Source organism: Pleuronectes platessa, chromosome 11 (assembly GCF_947347685.1).
Source record: "Pleuronectes platessa chromosome 11, fPlePla1.1, whole genome shotgun sequence".
Taxonomy (NCBI): Eukaryota; Metazoa; Chordata; class Actinopteri; order Pleuronectiformes; family Pleuronectidae; genus Pleuronectes; species Pleuronectes platessa.
Genome location: NC_070636.1, coordinates 24,887,390 through 24,902,829, shown reverse-complemented (window position 1 = coordinate 24,902,829; position 15,440 = coordinate 24,887,390). Strand labels below are relative to the sequence as shown.

Here is a 15,440-nt window from a genome sequence, read left to right as displayed (position 1 = left end):
CAAGGGGTCACAATGAGCTTCAACTGGATTCCAAATTGAATCAGAAGCGTTTGTCAAAAACTGAAAATGTTTTCACTCAAGATCCTCTGGGAGACTTGGTGAGAAAGCAGAGTCAGCTTTTTGGACCCAATGTAAGTGGTTCAGGGATGTATCGCTTAAAAAGGCTTAAAAGCCAATCACTAGTCAGGGCAGGAGCAAATAAAGACTTGTATAATTTTGGTTGGCAGATGGGGGCGTGGTGGGAATGTTGTATACTAGAATCTGACATGCGGAAAGCAAAGAGAGGCCCACCGCGTAGGTGGTGACTGTGACCGAGAGGCTCCTCCGCTGCTCTCGAACAGAGGGCCATGCTGACTCTGGTTTCTCTTCATAACGCACAAGTCTTTCGCCTTTTACTAAAGACTTCCGTGGAGAGGAACAAACATGAGTTGAATCTATTTTTGGCAGGCTTTGCTTTATGGCTGAGCCTTATGAAATTGTGTAAAGTCAAAGAATTGTCTAGGTCAGAAATCAAGTGTCCACAAAGGAGAGCTTAGGCGGAGGTGATGAGCAGCAGCCATTGTTATGCACACCTACAAACGGGGTACCACAGCAAGGGAGAATTGCGCCAAGAGCTTGGCGTGGACATCCAACACTTGTGGATTATCGCTTCTCGGCCTTTTGGCTAAGATCAAGTGTAGTATCTGTTCTTATCAGTTTAATATCTGATATGTCCTCTATATGAGGTCTACATATTAAGCAAATTTTTGGCAAGAGGAGCAGAAATTTGATGCTTGCTCCCTTCTCTCCACGCATCGACCTAGCATTGCAGTGCCGCTGGGAACGGTGCACTCTGTTCTTACCTTGTAGAAAAGCAAACACTCAAACAATTGTGGAGTTTTAAAGGTGAATTCTACACTGGGTCAATGAAACTGAGGGAATAGCCTGGCAGAGTTTGACAAGTGTGCAAAACCGCTCTGATGACTCACTGCCTTGTGAAGTGATCATGCATGACTCTGCAAGGGGTCACAATGAGCTTCAACTGGATTCCAAATTGAATCAGAAGCGTTTGTCAAAAACTGAAACTGTTTTCACTCAAGATCCTCTGGGAGACTTGGTGAGAAAGCAGAGTCAGCTTTTTGGACCCAATGTAAGTGGTTCAGGGATGTATCGCTTAAAAAGGCTTAAAAGCCAATCACTAGTCAGGGCAGGAGCAAATAAAGACTTGTATAATTTTGGTTGGCAGATGGGGGCGTGGTGGGAATGTTGTATACTAGAATCTGACATGCGGAAAGCAAAGAGAGGCCCACCGCGTAGGTGGTGACTGTGACCGAGAGGCTCCTCCGCTGCTCTCGAACAGAGGGCCATGCTGACTCTGGTTTCTCTTCATAACGCACAAGTCTTTCGCCTTTTACTAAAGACTTCCGTGGAGAGGAACAAACATGAGTTGAATCTATTTTTGGCAGGCTTTGCTTTATGGCTGAGCCTTATGAAATTGTGAAAAGTCAAAGAATTGTCTAGGTCAGAAATCAAGTGTCCACAAAGGAGAGCTTAGGCGGAGGTGATGAGCAGCAGCCATTGTTATGCACACCTACAAACGGGGTACCACAGCAAGGGAGAATTGCGCCAAGAGCTTGGCGTGGACATCCAACACTTGTGGATTATCGCTTCTCGGCCTTTTGGCTAAGATCAAGTGTAGTATCTGTTCTTATCAGTTTAATATCTGATATGTCCTCTATATGAGGACTACATATTAAGCAGATTTTTGGCAAGAGGAGCAGAAATTTGGAGCTTGCTCCCTTCTCTCCACGCATCGACCTAGCATTGCAGTGCTGCTGGGAACGGTGCACTCTGTTCTTACCTTGTAGAAAAGCAAACACTCAAACAATTGTGGAGTTTTAAAGGTGAATTCTACACTGGGTCATTGAAACTGAGGGAATGGCCTAGCAGAGTTTGACAAGTGTGCAAAACCGCTCTGATGACTCACTGCCTTGTGAAGTGATCATGCATGACTCTGCACGGGGTCACAATGAGCTTCAACTGGATTCCAAATTGAATCAGAAGCGTTTGTCAAAAACTGAAACTGGTTTTCACTCAAGATCCTCTGGGAGACTTGGTGAGAAAGCAGAGTCAGCTTTTTGGACCCAATGTAAGTGGTTCAGGGATGTATCGCTTAAAAAGGCTTAAAAGCCAATCACTAGTCAGGGCAGGAGCAAATAAAGACTTGTATAATTTTGGTTGGCAGATGGGGGCGTGGTGGGAATGTTGTATACTAGAATCTGACATGCGGAAAGCAAAGAGAGGCCCACCGCGTAGGTGGTGACTGTGACCGAGAGGCTCCTCCGCTGCTCTCGAACAGAGGGCCATGCTGACTCTGGTTTCTCTTCATAACGCACAAGTCTTTCGCCTTTTACTAAAGACTTCCGTGGAGAGGAACAAACATGAGTTGAATCTATTTTTGGCAGGCTTTGCTTTATGGCTGAGCCTTATGAAATTGTGAAAAGTCAAAGAATTGTCTAGGTCAGAAATCAAGTGTCCACAAAGGAGAGCTTAGGCGGAGGTGATGAGCAGCAGCCATTGTTATGCACACCTACAAACGGGGTACCACAGCAAGGGAGAATTGCGCCAAGAGCTTGGCATGGACATCCAACACTTGTGGATTATCGCTTCTCGGCCTTTTGGCTAAGATCAAGTGTAGTATCTGTTCTTATCAGTTTAATATCTGATATGTCCTCTATATGAGGACTACATATTAAGCAGATTTTTGGCAAGAGGAGCAGAAATTTGGAGCTTGCTCCCTTCTCTCCACGCATCGACCTAGCATTGCAGTGCGGCTGGGAACGGTGCACTCTGTTCTTACCTTGTAGATAAGCAAACACTCAAACAATTGTGGAGTTTTAAAGGTGAATTCTACACTGGGTCAATGAAACTGAGGCAATGGCCTGGCAGAGTTTGACAAGTGTGCAAAACCGCTCTGATGACTCACTGCCTTGTGAAGTGATCATGCATGACTCTGCACGGGGTCACAATGAGCTTCAACTGGATTCCAAATTGAATCAGAAGCGTTTGTCAAAAACTGAAACTGGTTTTCACTCAAGATCCTCTGGGAGACTTGGTGAGAAAGCAGAGTCAGCTTTTTGGACCCAATGTAAGTGGTTCAGGGATGTATCGCTTAAAAAGGCTTAAAAGCCAATCACTAGTCAGGGCAGGAGCAAATAAAGACTTGTATAATTTTGGTTGGCAGATGGGGGCGTGGTGGGAATGTTGTATACTAGAATCTGACATGCGGAAAGCAAAGAGAGGCCCACCGCGTAGGTGGTGACTGTGACCGAGAGCCTCCTTCACTGCTCTCGAACAGAGGGCCATGCTGACTCTGGTTTCTCTTCATAACGCACAAGTCTTTCGCCTTTTACTAAAGACTTCCGTGGAGAGGAACAAACATGAGTTGAATCTATTTTTGGCAGGCTTTGCTTTATGGCTGAGCCTTATGAAATTGTGAAAAGTCAAAGAATTGTCTAGGTCAGAAATCAAGTGTCCACAAAGAGCTTAGGCGGAGGTGATGAGCAGCAGCCATTGTTATGCACACCTACAAACGGGGTACCACAGCAAGGGAGAATTGCGCCAAGAGCTTGGCGTGGACATCCAACACTTGTGGATTATCGCTTCTCGGCCTTTTGGCTAAGATCAAGTGTAGTATCTGTTCTTATCAGTTTAATATCTGATATGTCCTCTATATGAGGACTACATATTAAGCAGATTTTTGGCAAGAGGAGCAGAAATTTGGAGCTTGCTCCCTTCTCTCCACGCATCGACCTAGCATTGCAGTGCCGCTGGGAACGGTGCACTCTGTTCTTACCTTGTAGAAAAGCAAACACTCAAACAATTGTGGAGTTTTAAAGGTGAATTCTACACTGGGTCAATGAAACTGAGGCAATGGCCTGGCAGAGTTTGACAAGTGTGCAAAACCGCTCTGATGACTCACTGCCTTGTGAAGTGATCATGCATGACTCTGCACGGGGTCACAATGAGCTTCAACTGGATTCCAAATTGAATCAGAAGCGTTTGTCAAAAACTGAAACTGGTTTTCACTCAAGATCCTCTGGGAGACTTGGTGAGAAAGCAGAGTCAGCTTTTTGGACCCAATGTAAGTGGTTCAGGGATGTATCGCTTAAAAAGGCTTAAAAGCCAATCACTAGTCAGGGCAGGAGCAAATAAAGACTTGTATAATTTTGGTTGGCAGATGGGGGCGTGGTGGGAATGTTGTATACTAGAATCTGACATGCGGAAAGCAAAGAGAGGCCCACCGCGTAGGTGGTGACTGTGACCGAGAGGCTCCTCCGCTGCTCTCGAACAGAGGGCCATGCTGACTCTGGTTTCTCTTCATAACGCACAAGTCTTTCGCCTTTTACTAAAGACTTCCGTGGAGAGGAACAAACATGAGTTGAATCTATTTTTGGCAGGCTTTGCTTTATGGCTGAGCCTTATGAAATTGTGAAAAGTCAAAGAATTGTCTAGGTCAGAAATCAAGTGTCCACAAAGGAGAGCTTAGGCGGAGGTGATGAGCAGCAGCCATTGTTATGCACACCTACAAACGGGGTACCACAGCAAGGGAGAATTGCGCCAAGAGCTTGGCATGGACATCCAACACTTGTGGATTATCGCTTCTCGGCCTTTTGGCTAAGATCAAGTGTAGTATCTGTTCTTATCAGTTTAATATCTGATATGTCCTCTATATGAGGACTACATATTAAGCAGATTTTTGGCAAGAGGAGCAGAAATTTGGAGCTTGCTCCCTTCTCTCCACGCATCGACCTAGCATTGCAGTGCCGCTGGGAACGGTGCACTCTGTTCTTACCTTGTAGAAAAGCAAACACTCAAACAATTGTGGAGTTTTAAAGGTGAATTCTACACTGGGTCAATGAAACTGAGGCAATGGCCTGGCAGAGTTTGACAAGTGTGCAAAACCGCTCTGATGACTCACTGCCTTGTGAAGTGATCATGCATGACTCTGCACGGGGTCACAATGAGCTTCAACTGGATTCCAAATTGAATCAGAAGCGTTTGTCAAAAACTGAAACTGGTTTTCACTCAAGATCCTCTGGGAGACTTGGTGAGAAAGCAGAGTCAGCTTTTTGGACCCAATGTAAGTGGTTCAGGGATGTATCGCTTAAAAAGGCTTAAAAGCCAATCACTAGTCAGGGCAGGAGCAAATAAAGACTTGTATAATTTTGGTTGGCAGATGGGGGCGTGGTGGGAATGTTGTATACTAGAATCTGACATGCGGAAAGCAAAGAGAGGCCCACCGCGTAGGTGGTGACTGTGACCGAGAGGCTCCTCCGCTGCTCTCGAACAGAGGGCCATGCTGACTCTGGTTTCTCTTCATAACGCACAAGTCTTTCGCCTTTTACTAAAGACTTCCGTGGAGAGGAACAAACATGAGTTGAATCTATTTTTGGCAGGCTTTGCTTTATGGCTGAGCCTTATGAAATTGTGAAAAGTCAAAGAATTGTCTAGGTCAGAAATCAAGTGTCCACAAAGGAGAGCTTAGGCGGAGGTGATGAGCAGCAGCCATTGTTATGCACACCTACAAACGGGGTACCACAGCAAGGGAGAATTGCGCCAAGAGCTTGGCGTGGACATCCAACACTTGTGGATTATCGCTTCTCGGCCTTTTGGCTAAGATCAAGTGTAGTATCTGTTCTTATCAGTTTAATATCTGATATGTCCTCAATATGAGGACTACATATTAAGCAGATTTTTGGCAAGAGGAGCAGAAATTTGGAGCTTGCTCCCTTCTCTCCACGCATCGACCTAGCATTGCAGTGCCGCTGGGAACGGTGCACTCTGTTCTTACCTTGTAGAAAAGCAAACACTCAAACAATTGTGGAGTTTTAAAGGTGAATTCTACACTGGGTCAATGAAACTGAGGGAATGGCCTGGCAGAGTTTGACAAGTGTGCAAAACCGCTCTGATGACTCACTGCCTTGTGAAGTGATCATGCATGACTCTGCACGGGGTCACAATGAGCTTCAACTGGATTCCAAATTGAATCAGAAGCGTTTGTCAAAAACTGAAACTGGTTTTCACTCAAGATCCTCTGGGAGACTTGGTGAGAAAGCAGAGTCAGCTTTTTGGACCCAATGTAAGTGGTTCAGGGATGTATCGCTTAAAAAGGCTTAAAAGCCAATCACTAGTCAGGGCAGGAGCAAATAAAGACTTGTATAATTTTGGTTGGCAGATGGGGGCGTGGTGGGAATGTTGTATACTAGAATCTGACATGCGGAAAGCAAAGAGAGGCCCACCGCGTAGGTGGTGACTGTGACCGAGAGGCTCCTCCGCTGCTCTCGAACAGAGGGCCATGCTGACTCTGGTTTTTCTTCATAACGCACAAGTCTTTCGCCTTTTACTAAAGACTTCCGTGGAGAGGAACAAACATGAGTTGAATCTATTTTTGGCAGGCTTTGCTTTATGGCTGAGCCTTATGAAATTGTGAAAAGTCAAAGAATTGTCTAGGTCAGAAATCAAGTGTCCACAAAGGAGAGCTTAGGCGGAGGTGATGAGCAGCAGCCATTGTTATGCACACCTACAAACAGGGTACCACAGCAAGGGAGAATTGCGCCAAGAGCTTGGCGTGGACATCCAACACTTGTGGATTATCGCTTCTCGGCCTTTTGGCTAAGATCAAGTGTAGTATCTGTTCTTATCAGTTTAATATCTGATATGTCCTCTATGTGAGGACTACATATTAAGCAGATTTTTGGCAAGAGGAGCAGAAATTTGGAGCTTGCTACCTTCTCTCCACGCATCGACCTAGCATTGCAGTGCCGCTGGGAACGGTGCACTCTGTTCTTACCTTGTAGAAAAGCAAACACTCAAACAATTGTGGAGTTTTAAAGGTGAATTCTACACTGGGTCAATGAAACTGAGGCAATGGCCTGGCAGAGTTTGACAAGTGTGCAAAACCGCTCTGATGACTCACTGCCTTGTGAAGTGATCATGCATGACTCTGCACGGGGTCACAATGAGCTTCAACTGGATTCCAAATTGAATCAGAAGCGTTTGTCAAAAACTGAAACTGGTTTTCACTCAAGATCCTCTGGGAGACTTGGTGAGAAAGCAGAGTCAGCTTTTTGGACCCAATGTAAGTGGTTCAGGGATGTATCGCTTAAAAAGGCTTAAAAGCCAATCACTAGTCAGGGCAGGAGCAAATAAAGACTTGTATAATTTTGGTTGGCAGATGGGGGCGTGGTGGGAATGTTGTATACTAGAATCTGACATGCGGAAAGCAAAGAGAGGCCCACCGCGTAGGTGGTGACTGTGACCGAGAGGCTCCTCCGCTGCTCTCGAACAGAGGGCCATGCTGACTCTGGTTTCTCTTCATAACGCACAAGTCTTTCGCCTTTTACTAAAGACTTCCGTGGAGAGGAACAAACATGAGTTGAATCTATTTTTGGCAGGCTTTGCTTTATGGCTGAGCCTTATGAAATTGTGAAAAGTCAAAGAATTGTCTAGGTCAGAAATCAAGTGTCCACAAAGGAGAGCTTAGGCGGAGGTGATGAGCAGCAGCCATTGTTATGCACACCTACAAACGGGGTACCACAGCAAGGGAGAATTGCGCCAAGAGCTTGGCATGGACATCCAACACTTGTGGATTATCGCTTCTCGGCCTTTTGGCTAAGATCAAGTGTAGTATCTGTTCTTATCAGTTTAATATCTGATATGTCCTCAATATGAGGACTACATATTAAGCAGATTTTTGGCAAGAGGAGCAGAAATTTGGAGCTTGCTCCCTTCTCTCCACGCATCGACCTAGCATTGCAGTGCTGCTGGGAACGGTGCACTCTGTTCTTACCTTGTAGAAAAGCAAACACTCAAACAATTGTGGAGTTTTAAAGGTGAATTCTACACTGGGTCAATGAAACTGAGGGAATGGCCTAGCAGAGTTTGACAAGTGTGCAAAACCGCTCTGATGACTCACTGCCTTGTGAAGTGATCATGCATGACTCTGCACGGGGTCACAATGAGCTTCAACTGGATTCCAAATTGAATCAGAAGCGTTTGTCAAAAACTGAAACTGGTTTTCACTCAAGATCCTCTGGGAGACTTGGTGAGAAAGCAGAGTCAGCTTTTTGGACCCAATGTAAGTGGTTCAGGGATGTATCGCTTAAAAAGGCTTAAAAGCCAATCACTAGTCAGGGCAGGAGCAAATAAAGACTTGTATAATTTTGGTTGGCAGATGGGGGCGTGGTGGGAATGTTGTATACTAGAATCTGACATGCGGAAAGCAAAGAGAGGCCCACCGCGTAGGTGGTGACTGTGACCGAGAGGCTCCTCCGCTGCTCTCGAACAGAGGGCCATGCTGACTCTGGTTTCTCTTCATAACGCACAAGTCTTTCGCCTTTTACTAAAGACTTCCGTGGAGAGGAACAAACATGAGTTGAATCTATTTTTGGCAGGCTTTGCTTTATGGCTGAGCCTTATGAAATTGTGAAAAGTCAAAGAATTGTCTAGGTCAGAAATCAAGTGTCCACAAAGGAGAGCTTAGGCGGAGGTGATGAGCAGCAGCCATTGTTATGCACACCTACAAACGGGGTACCACAGCAAGGGAGAATTGCGCCAAGAGCTTGGCGTGGACATCCAACACTTGTGGATTATCGCTTCTCGGCCTTTTGGCTAAGATCAAGTGTAGTATCTGTTCTTATCAGTTTAATATCTGATATGTCCTCAATATGAGGACTACATATTAAGCAGATTTTTGGCAAGAGGAGCAGAAATTTGGAGCTTGCTCCCTTCTCTCCACGCATCGACCTAGCATTGCAGTGCTGCTGGGAACGGTGCACTCTGTTCTTACCTTGTAGAAAAGAAAACACTCAAACAATTGTGGAGTTTTAAAGGTGAATTCTACACTGGGTCAATGAAACTGAGGGAATGGCCTAGCAGAGTTTGACAAGTGTGCAAAACCGCTCTGATGACTCACTGCCTTGTGAAGTGATCATGCATGACTCTGCACGGGGTCACAATGAGCTTCAACTGGATTCCAAATTGAATCAGAAGCGTTTGTCAAAAACTGAAACTGGTTTTCACTCAAGATCCTCTGGGAGACTTGGTGAGAAAGCAGAGTCAGCTTTTTGGACCCAATGTAAGTGGTTCAGGGATGTATCGCTTAAAAAGGCTTAAAAGCCAATCACTAGTCAGGGCAGGAGCAAATAAAGACTTGTATAATTTTGGTTGGCAGATGGGGGCGTGGTGGGAATGTTGTATACTAGAATCTGACATGCGGAAAGCAAAGAGAGGCCCACCGCGTAGGTGGTGACTGTGACCGAGAGGCTCCTTCACTGCTCTCGAACAGAGGGCCATGCTGACTCTGGTTTCTCTTCATAACGCACAAGTCTTTCGCCTTTTACTAAAGACATCCGTGGAGAGGAACAAACATGAGTTGAATCTATTTTTGGCAGGCTTTGCTTTATGGCTGAGCCTTATGAAATTGTGAAAAGTCAAAGAATTGTCTAGGTCAGAAATCAAGTGTCCACAAAGAGCTTAGGCGGAGGTGATGAGCAGCAGCCATTGTTATGCACACCTACAAACGGGGTACCACAGCAAGGGAGAATTGCGCCAAGAGCTTGGCGTGGACATCCAACACTTGTGGATTATCGCTTCTCGGCCTTTTGGCTAAGATCAAGTGTAGTATCTGTTCTTATCAGTTTAATATCTGATATGTCCTCTATATGAGGACTACATATTAAGCAGATTTTTGGCAAGAGGAGCAGAAATTTGGAGCTTGCTCCCTTCTCTCCACGCATCGACCTAGCATTGCAGTGCCGCTGGGAACGGTGCACTCTGTTCTTACCTTGTAGAAAAGCAAACACTCAAACAATTGTGGAGTTTTAAAGGTGAATTCTACACTGGGTCAATGAAACTGAGGCAATGGCCTGGCAGAGTTTGACAAGTGTGCAAAACCGCTCTGATGACTCACTGCCTTGTGAAGTGATCATGCATGACTCTGCACGGGGTCACAATGAGCTTCAACTGGATTCCAAATTGATTCAGAAGCGTTTGTCAAAAACTGAAACTGGTTTTCACTCAAGATCCTCTGGGAGACTTGGTGAGAAAGCAGAGTCAGCTTTTTGGACCCAATGTAAGTGGTTCAGGGATGTATCGCTTAAAAAGGCTTAAAAGCCAATCACTAGTCAGGGCAGGAGCAAATAAAGACTTGTATAATTTTGGTTGGCAGATGGGGGCGTGGTGGGAATGTTGTATACTAGAATCTGACATGCGGAAAGCAAAGAGAGGCCCACCGCGTAGGTGGTGACTGTGACCGAGAGGCTCCTCCGCTGCTCTCGAACAGAGGGCCATGCTGACTCTGGTTTCTCTTCATAACGCACAAGTCTTTCGCCTTTTACTAAAGACTTCCGTGGAGAGGAACAAACATGAGTTGAATCTATTTTTGGCAGGCTTTGCTTTATGGCTGAGCCTTATGAAATTGTGAAAAGTCAAAGAATTGTCTAGGTCAGAAATCAAGTGTCCACAAAGGAGAGCTTAGGCGGAGGTGATGAGCAGCAGCCATTGTTATGCACACCTACAAACGGGGTACCACAGCAAGGGAGAATTGCGCCAAGAGCTTGGCGTGGACATCCAACACTTGTGGATTATCGCTTCTCGGCCTTTTGGCTAAGATCAAGTGTAGTATCTGTTCTTATCAGTTTAATATCTGATATGTCCTCAATATGAGGACTACATATTAAGCAGATTTTTGGCAAGAGGAGCAGAAATTTGGAGCTTGCTCCCTTCTCTCCACGCATCGACCTAGCATTGCAGTGCCGCTGGGAACGGTGCACTCTGTTCTTACCTTGTAGAAAAGCAAACACTCAAACAATTGTGGAGTTTTAAAGGTGAATTCTACACTGGGTCAATGAAACTGAGGGAATGGCCTGGCAGAGTTTGACAAGTGTGCAAAACCGCTCTGATGACTCACTGCCTTGTGAAGTGATCATGCATGACTCTGCACGGGGTCACAATGAGCTTCAACTGGATTCCAAATTGAATCAGAAGCGTTTGTCAAAAACTGAAACTGGTTTTCACTCAAGATCCTCTGGGAGACTTGGTGAGAAAGCAGAGTCAGCTTTTTGGACCCAATGTAAGTGGTTCAGGGATGTATCGCTTAAAAAGGCTTAAAAGCCAATCACTAGTCAGGGCAGGAGCAAATAAAGACTTGTATAATTTTGGTTGGCAGATGGGGGCGTGGTGGGAATGTTGTATACTAGAATCTGACATGCGGAAAGCAAAGAGAGGCCCACCGCGTAGGTGGTGACTGTGACCGAGAGGCTCCTCCGCTGCTCTCGAACAGAGGGCCATGCTGACTCTGGTTTTTCTTCATAACGCACAAGTCTTTCGCCTTTTACTAAAGACTTCCGTGGAGAGGAACAAACATGAGTTGAATCTATTTTTGGCAGGCTTTGCTTTATGGCTGAGCCTTATGAAATTGTGAAAAGTCAAAGAATTGTCTAGGTCAGAAATCAAGTGTCCACAAAGGAGAGCTTAGGCGGAGGTGATGAGCAGCAGCCATTGTTATGCACACCTACAAACAGGGTACCACAGCAAGGGAGAATTGCGCCAAGAGCTTGGCGTGGACATCCAACACTTGTGGATTATCGCTTCTCGGCCTTTTGGCTAAGATCAAGTGTAGTATCTGTTCTTATCAGTTTAATATCTGATATGTCCTCTATGTGAGGACTACATATTAAGCAGATTTTTGGCAAGAGGAGCAGAAATTTGGAGCTTGCTACCTTCTCTCCACGCATCGACCTAGCATTGCAGTGCCGCTGGGAACGGTGCACTCTGTTCTTACCTTGTAGAAAAGCAAACACTCAAACAATTGTGGAGTTTTAAAGGTGAATTCTACACTGGGTCAATGAAACTGAGGCAATGGCCTGGCAGAGTTTGACAAGTGTGCAAAACCGCTCTGATGACTCACTGCCTTGTGAAGTGATCATGCATGACTCTGCACGGGGTCACAATGAGCTTCAACTGGATTCCAAATTGAATCAGAAGCGTTTGTCAAAAACTGAAACTGGTTTTCACTCAAGATCCTCTGGGAGACTTGGTGAGAAAGCAGAGTCAGCTTTTTGGACCCAATGTAAGTGGTTCAGGGATGTATCGCTTAAAAAGGCTTAAAAGCCAATCACTAGTCAGGGCAGGAGCAAATAAAGACTTGTATAATTTTGGTTGGCAGATGGGGGCGTGGTGGGAATGTTGTATACTAGAATCTGACATGCGGAAAGCAAAGAGAGGCCCACCGCGTAGGTGGTGACTGTGACCGAGAGGCTCCTCCGCTGCTCTCGAACAGAGGGCCATGCTGACTCTGGTTTCTCTTCATAACGCACAAGTCTTTCGCCTTTTACTAAAGACTTCCGTGGAGAGGAACAAACATGAGTTGAATCTATTTTTGGCAGGCTTTGCTTTATGGCTGAGCCTTATGAAATTGTGAAAAGTCAAAGAATTGTCTAGGTCAGAAATCAAGTGTCCACAAAGGAGAGCTTAGGCGGAGGTGATGAGCAGCAGCCATTGTTATGCACACCTACAAACGGGGTACCACAGCAAGGGAGAATTGCGCCAAGAGCTTGGCATGGACATCCAACACTTGTGGATTATCGCTTCTCGGCCTTTTGGCTAAGATCAAGTGTAGTATCTGTTCTTATCAGTTTAATATCTGATATGTCCTCAATATGAGGACTACATATTAAGCAGATTTTTGGCAAGAGGAGCAGAAATTTGGAGCTTGCTCCCTTCTCTCCACGCATCGACCTAGCATTGCAGTGCTGCTGGGAACGGTGCACTCTGTTCTTACCTTGTAGAAAAGCAAACACTCAAACAATTGTGGAGTTTTAAAGGTGAATTCTACACTGGGTCAATGAAACTGAGGGAATGGCCTAGCAGAGTTTGACAAGTGTGCAAAACCGCTCTGATGACTCACTGCCTTGTGAAGTGATCATGCATGACTCTGCACGGGGTCACAATGAGCTTCAACTGGATTCCAAATTGAATCAGAAGCGTTTGTCAAAAACTGAAACTGGTTTTCACTCAAGATCCTCTGGGAGACTTGGTGAGAAAGCAGAGTCAGCTTTTTGGACCCAATGTAAGTGGTTCAGGGATGTATCGCTTAAAAAGGCTTAAAAGCCAATCACTAGTCAGGGCAGGAGCAAATAAAGACTTGTATAATTTTGGTTGGCAGATGGGGGCGTGGTGGGAATGTTGTATACTAGAATCTGACATGCGGAAAGCAAAGAGAGGCCCACCGCGTAGGTGGTGACTGTGACCGAGAGGCTCCTTCACTGCTCTCGAACAGAGGGCCATGCTGACTCTGGTTTCTCTTCATAACGCACAAGTCTTTCGCCTTTTACTAAAGACTTCCGTGGAGAGGAACAAACATGAGTTGAATCTATTTTTGGCAGGCTTTGCTTTATGGCTGAGCCTTATGAAATTGTGAAAAGTCAAAGAATTGTCTAGGTCAGAAATCAAGTGTCCACAAAGAGCTTAGGCGGAGGTGATGAGCAGCAGCCATTGTTATGCACACCTACAAACGGGGTACCACAGCAAGGGAGAATTGCGCCAAGAGCTTGGCGTGGACATCCAACACTTGTGGATTATCGCTTCTCGGCCTTTTGGCTAAGATCAAGTGTAGTATCTGTTCTTATCAGTTTAATATCTGATATGTCCTCTATATGAGGACTACATATTAAGCAGATTTTTGGCAAGAGGAGCAGAAATTTGGAGCTTGCTCCCTTCTCTCCACGCATCGACCTAGCATTGCAGTGCCGCTGGGAACGGTGCACTCTGTTCTTACCTTGTAGAAAAGCAAACACTCAAACAATTGTGGAGTTTTAAAGGTGAATTCTACACTGGGTCAATGAAACTGAGGCAATGGCCTGGCAGAGTTTGACAAGTGTGCAAAACCGCTCTGATGACTCACTGCCTTGTGAAGTGATCATGCATGACTCTGCACGGGGTCACAATGAGCTTCAACTGGATTCCAAATTGAATCAGAAGCGTTTGTCAAAAACTGAAACTGGTTTTCACTCAAGATCCTCTGGGAGACTTGGTGAGAAAGCAGAGTCAGCTTTTTGGACCCAATGTAAGTGGTTCAGGGATGTATCGCTTAAAAAGGCTTAAAAGCCAATCACTAGTCAGGGCAGGAGCAAATAAAGACTTGTATAATTTTGGTTGGCAGATGGGGGCGTGGTGGGAATGTTGTATACTAGAATCTGACATGCGGAAAGCAAAGAGAGGCCCACCGCGTAGGTGGTGACTGTGACCGAGAGGCTCCTCCGCTGCTCTCGAACAGAGGGCCATGCTGACTCTGGTTTCTCTTCATAACGCACAAGTCTTTCGCCTTTTACTAAAGACTTCCGTGGAGAGGAACAAACATGAGTTGAATCTATTTTTGGCAGGCTTTGCTTTATGGCTGAGCCTTATGAAATTGTGAAAAGTCAAAGAATTGTCTAGGTCAGAAATCAAGTGTCCACAAAGGAGAGCTTAGGCGGAGGTGATGAGCAGCAGCCATTGTTATGCACACCTACAAACGGGGTACCACAGCAAGGGAGAATTGCGCCAAGAGCTTGGCGTGGACATCCAACACTTGTGGATTATCGCTTCTCGGCCTTTTGGCTAAGATCAAGTGTAGTATCTGTTCTTATCAGTTTAATATCTGATATGTCCTCAATATGAGGACTACATATTAAGCAGATTTTTGGCAAGAGGAGCAGAAATTTGGAGCTTGCTCCCTTCTCTCCACGCATCGACCTAGCATTGCAGTGCTGCTGGGAACGGTGCACTCTGTTCTTACCTTGTAGAAAAGCAAACACTCAAACAATTGTGGAGTTTTAAAGGTGAATTCTACACTGGGTCAATGAAACTGAGGGAATGGCCTAGCAGAGTTTGACAAGTGTGCAAAACCGCTCTGATGACTCACTGCCTTGTGAAGTGATCATGCATGACTCTGCACGGGGTCACAATGAGCTTCAACTGGATTCCAAATTGAATCAGAAGCGTTTGTCAAAAACTGAAACTGGTTTTCACTCAAGATCCTCTGGGAGACTTGGTGAGAAAGCAGAGTCAGCTTTTTGGACCCAATGTAAGTGGTTCAGGGATGTATCGCTTAAAAAGGCTTAAAAGCCAATCACTAGTCAGGGCAGGAGCAAATAAAGACTTGTATAATTTTGGTTGGCAGATGGGGGCGTGGTGGGAATGTTGTATACTAGAATCTGACATGCGGAAAGCAAAGAGAGGCCCACCGCGTAGGTGGTGACTGTGACCGAGAGGCTCCTTCACTGCTCTCGAACAGAGGGCCATGCTGACTCTGGTTTCTCTTCATAACGCACAAGTCTTTCGCCTTTTACTAAAGACTTCCGTGGAGAGGAACAAACATGAGTTGAATCTATTTTTGGCAGGCTTTGCTTTATGGCTGA

At 45.5% G+C, this 15,440-nt stretch overlaps 31 non-coding genes across 31 annotated transcripts; all 31 read left to right on the top strand.

Annotated features, from left to right (window-relative positions):
- The first annotated feature begins 351 nt into the window (after positions 1-351).
- Positions 352-464, top strand: LOC128452323 (U5 spliceosomal RNA). The gene has a single exon (XR_008340821.1). It is a non-coding gene; the product is annotated as a U5 spliceosomal RNA (small nuclear RNA).
- Positions 465-644: 180 nt separating this feature from the next.
- On the top strand, positions 645-836 carry LOC128451939 (U2 spliceosomal RNA). The gene has a single exon (XR_008340459.1). It is a non-coding gene; the product is annotated as a U2 spliceosomal RNA (small nuclear RNA).
- A 513-nt stretch (positions 837-1,349) lies between these two features.
- Positions 1,350-1,462, top strand: LOC128452017 (U5 spliceosomal RNA). Its single transcript, XR_008340528.1, has one exon. It is a non-coding gene; the product is annotated as a U5 spliceosomal RNA (small nuclear RNA).
- Positions 1,463-1,642: 180 nt separating this feature from the next.
- LOC128451724 (U2 spliceosomal RNA) lies at positions 1,643-1,834 on the top strand. The gene has a single exon (XR_008340258.1). It is a non-coding gene; the product is annotated as a U2 spliceosomal RNA (small nuclear RNA).
- Positions 1,835-2,348: 514 nt separating this feature from the next.
- LOC128452016 (U5 spliceosomal RNA) lies at positions 2,349-2,461 on the top strand. The gene has a single exon (XR_008340527.1). It is a non-coding gene; the product is annotated as a U5 spliceosomal RNA (small nuclear RNA).
- Positions 2,462-2,641: 180 nt separating this feature from the next.
- LOC128451827 (U2 spliceosomal RNA) lies at positions 2,642-2,833 on the top strand. The gene has a single exon (XR_008340355.1). It is a non-coding gene; the product is annotated as a U2 spliceosomal RNA (small nuclear RNA).
- Positions 2,834-3,347: 514 nt separating this feature from the next.
- Positions 3,348-3,460, top strand: LOC128452015 (U5 spliceosomal RNA). Its single transcript, XR_008340526.1, has one exon. It is a non-coding gene; the product is annotated as a U5 spliceosomal RNA (small nuclear RNA).
- Positions 3,461-3,637: 177 nt separating this feature from the next.
- On the top strand, positions 3,638-3,829 carry LOC128452864 (U2 spliceosomal RNA). The gene has a single exon (XR_008341345.1). It is a non-coding gene; the product is annotated as a U2 spliceosomal RNA (small nuclear RNA).
- Positions 3,830-4,343: 514 nt separating this feature from the next.
- On the top strand, positions 4,344-4,456 carry LOC128452014 (U5 spliceosomal RNA). Its single transcript, XR_008340525.1, has one exon. It is a non-coding gene; the product is annotated as a U5 spliceosomal RNA (small nuclear RNA).
- A 180-nt stretch (positions 4,457-4,636) lies between these two features.
- Positions 4,637-4,828, top strand: LOC128452863 (U2 spliceosomal RNA). Its single transcript, XR_008341344.1, has one exon. It is a non-coding gene; the product is annotated as a U2 spliceosomal RNA (small nuclear RNA).
- Positions 4,829-5,342: 514 nt separating this feature from the next.
- LOC128452012 (U5 spliceosomal RNA) lies at positions 5,343-5,455 on the top strand. The gene has a single exon (XR_008340523.1). It is a non-coding gene; the product is annotated as a U5 spliceosomal RNA (small nuclear RNA).
- Positions 5,456-5,635: 180 nt separating this feature from the next.
- LOC128452814 (U2 spliceosomal RNA) lies at positions 5,636-5,827 on the top strand. Its single transcript, XR_008341298.1, has one exon. It is a non-coding gene; the product is annotated as a U2 spliceosomal RNA (small nuclear RNA).
- Positions 5,828-6,341: 514 nt separating this feature from the next.
- On the top strand, positions 6,342-6,454 carry LOC128452508 (U5 spliceosomal RNA). The gene has a single exon (XR_008341002.1). It is a non-coding gene; the product is annotated as a U5 spliceosomal RNA (small nuclear RNA).
- A 180-nt stretch (positions 6,455-6,634) lies between these two features.
- On the top strand, positions 6,635-6,826 carry LOC128451899 (U2 spliceosomal RNA). The gene has a single exon (XR_008340422.1). It is a non-coding gene; the product is annotated as a U2 spliceosomal RNA (small nuclear RNA).
- A 514-nt stretch (positions 6,827-7,340) lies between these two features.
- On the top strand, positions 7,341-7,453 carry LOC128452011 (U5 spliceosomal RNA). The gene has a single exon (XR_008340522.1). It is a non-coding gene; the product is annotated as a U5 spliceosomal RNA (small nuclear RNA).
- Positions 7,454-7,633: 180 nt separating this feature from the next.
- LOC128452824 (U2 spliceosomal RNA) lies at positions 7,634-7,825 on the top strand. The gene has a single exon (XR_008341307.1). It is a non-coding gene; the product is annotated as a U2 spliceosomal RNA (small nuclear RNA).
- Positions 7,826-8,339: 514 nt separating this feature from the next.
- Positions 8,340-8,452, top strand: LOC128452010 (U5 spliceosomal RNA). Its single transcript, XR_008340521.1, has one exon. It is a non-coding gene; the product is annotated as a U5 spliceosomal RNA (small nuclear RNA).
- A 180-nt stretch (positions 8,453-8,632) lies between these two features.
- On the top strand, positions 8,633-8,824 carry LOC128452823 (U2 spliceosomal RNA). The gene has a single exon (XR_008341306.1). It is a non-coding gene; the product is annotated as a U2 spliceosomal RNA (small nuclear RNA).
- A 514-nt stretch (positions 8,825-9,338) lies between these two features.
- On the top strand, positions 9,339-9,451 carry LOC128452525 (U5 spliceosomal RNA). The gene has a single exon (XR_008341018.1). It is a non-coding gene; the product is annotated as a U5 spliceosomal RNA (small nuclear RNA).
- A 177-nt stretch (positions 9,452-9,628) lies between these two features.
- Positions 9,629-9,820, top strand: LOC128452862 (U2 spliceosomal RNA). Its single transcript, XR_008341343.1, has one exon. It is a non-coding gene; the product is annotated as a U2 spliceosomal RNA (small nuclear RNA).
- A 514-nt stretch (positions 9,821-10,334) lies between these two features.
- Positions 10,335-10,447, top strand: LOC128452009 (U5 spliceosomal RNA). The gene has a single exon (XR_008340520.1). It is a non-coding gene; the product is annotated as a U5 spliceosomal RNA (small nuclear RNA).
- A 180-nt stretch (positions 10,448-10,627) lies between these two features.
- LOC128452812 (U2 spliceosomal RNA) lies at positions 10,628-10,819 on the top strand. Its single transcript, XR_008341296.1, has one exon. It is a non-coding gene; the product is annotated as a U2 spliceosomal RNA (small nuclear RNA).
- A 514-nt stretch (positions 10,820-11,333) lies between these two features.
- LOC128452507 (U5 spliceosomal RNA) lies at positions 11,334-11,446 on the top strand. Its single transcript, XR_008341001.1, has one exon. It is a non-coding gene; the product is annotated as a U5 spliceosomal RNA (small nuclear RNA).
- Positions 11,447-11,626: 180 nt separating this feature from the next.
- On the top strand, positions 11,627-11,818 carry LOC128451898 (U2 spliceosomal RNA). Its single transcript, XR_008340421.1, has one exon. It is a non-coding gene; the product is annotated as a U2 spliceosomal RNA (small nuclear RNA).
- Positions 11,819-12,332: 514 nt separating this feature from the next.
- Positions 12,333-12,445, top strand: LOC128452008 (U5 spliceosomal RNA). Its single transcript, XR_008340519.1, has one exon. It is a non-coding gene; the product is annotated as a U5 spliceosomal RNA (small nuclear RNA).
- A 180-nt stretch (positions 12,446-12,625) lies between these two features.
- LOC128452822 (U2 spliceosomal RNA) lies at positions 12,626-12,817 on the top strand. The gene has a single exon (XR_008341305.1). It is a non-coding gene; the product is annotated as a U2 spliceosomal RNA (small nuclear RNA).
- A 514-nt stretch (positions 12,818-13,331) lies between these two features.
- On the top strand, positions 13,332-13,444 carry LOC128452007 (U5 spliceosomal RNA). Its single transcript, XR_008340518.1, has one exon. It is a non-coding gene; the product is annotated as a U5 spliceosomal RNA (small nuclear RNA).
- A 177-nt stretch (positions 13,445-13,621) lies between these two features.
- LOC128452861 (U2 spliceosomal RNA) lies at positions 13,622-13,813 on the top strand. Its single transcript, XR_008341342.1, has one exon. It is a non-coding gene; the product is annotated as a U2 spliceosomal RNA (small nuclear RNA).
- A 514-nt stretch (positions 13,814-14,327) lies between these two features.
- On the top strand, positions 14,328-14,440 carry LOC128452006 (U5 spliceosomal RNA). Its single transcript, XR_008340517.1, has one exon. It is a non-coding gene; the product is annotated as a U5 spliceosomal RNA (small nuclear RNA).
- A 180-nt stretch (positions 14,441-14,620) lies between these two features.
- Positions 14,621-14,812, top strand: LOC128452821 (U2 spliceosomal RNA). The gene has a single exon (XR_008341304.1). It is a non-coding gene; the product is annotated as a U2 spliceosomal RNA (small nuclear RNA).
- Positions 14,813-15,326: 514 nt separating this feature from the next.
- LOC128452005 (U5 spliceosomal RNA) lies at positions 15,327-15,439 on the top strand. Its single transcript, XR_008340516.1, has one exon. It is a non-coding gene; the product is annotated as a U5 spliceosomal RNA (small nuclear RNA).
- Position 15,440: the final 1 nt, after the last annotated feature.